Source organism: Penaeus chinensis, chromosome 36, assembly GCF_019202785.1.
Source record: "Penaeus chinensis breed Huanghai No. 1 chromosome 36, ASM1920278v2, whole genome shotgun sequence".
In the NCBI taxonomy this organism is placed as follows: Eukaryota; Metazoa; Arthropoda; class Malacostraca; order Decapoda; family Penaeidae; genus Penaeus; species Penaeus chinensis.
In genome coordinates, this window is record NC_061854.1 from 17,747,633 (window position 1) to 17,748,656 (window position 1,024).

Consider the following 1,024-nt stretch of genomic DNA (forward strand, 5'->3'; position numbering starts at 1 on the left):
ACATGCTTTACATTTCGTAATCTTCTTAAATAATGCTATTCACTGATCCTATTAATAAATGTTTATTATCTAACAGCTCTGGACATACGTCATTCTCCTTCTCGTTAGGCATGTCCATGATTGCGTACTGGCTTTAATATATATATTTTTTCATCTAGTTTTCTGTGTTTCTACTTGAATTTTATCTTCCTTTCTTCCTAATTCCTCTTTTTCTTCTTCCTCCCATTCTCTCTTGCTCTATTTTTATTTCTCAAGAACTTACCCAATAACTTTGCCTTTCCTCGGCTCAACAGCGCTCGAGGCCCGAGGTTGTTGGTAACCTCACAGACGCCGCCGACGATGAGGGAGACGGCGCTCAAGTAGATAAAGATTGAGGAGGGTTTCTTCAGACCCGAAAGGAATCTGCCCGAGACGATTTGCTCTTCGCTGTTGATTCTCTGCCTCTTACTTTCTCTCTCTTCATCTGTCTATTTATTTATCTATTTGTCTGTCTGTTTGTCTCTTTTAACTCTCTCTCTCTCTCTCTCTCTCTCTCTCTATATATATATATATATATATATATATATATATATATCTTTCTCTCTCTCTTTCTCTCTCTTCCTCTCTCTCTTTCTCTCTCTGTCTCTCTCCCTCCCTCTCTCGAACATGCAATGATACCGGGATGCCGAATAATAGATTTATATGTTATCTGAAATCGGTATGTAACAAAATGTGAATCTAAAAGCACCTTGATGCTGTATTGTATGTATTTTTGAGTTTGGAGCATATGTAATAATAAAACATTAATATCACCTGTATATATTATTATCCAAATAATAACTCGTAGGTCTATCTGACAACAACCAATATGCTCATGTATAAAGAACCTTAACTTGAGGATAGTGAAATAAACTATACGTAATTTGAACACTAAAATGTATGTGTTCTCTCAAGCGTAATCACGTTCTCGCCACGCAACTGTATCTCTAAATCACGGTATCTCAGAGGTACGTATGATGTGGAAAGAGTGCCAAAGATAACCTCA

General features: G+C 36.8%; 1 protein-coding gene across 1 annotated transcript in view; it reads left to right on the forward strand.

Annotated features, from left to right (window-relative positions):
• LOC125044987 (trimethyllysine dioxygenase, mitochondrial-like) overlaps nucleotides 1-791 on the forward strand; it is a 6,762-nt gene extending 5,971 nt beyond the window's left edge. Inside the window, exon 5 of the mRNA XM_047641992.1 lies at nucleotides 294-791. The gene's annotated coding sequence lies outside the window, so the exon portion shown is untranslated. The remainder of the gene's footprint in view (nucleotides 1-293) is intronic.
• The last annotated feature ends 233 nt before the right edge of the window (nucleotides 792-1,024 follow it).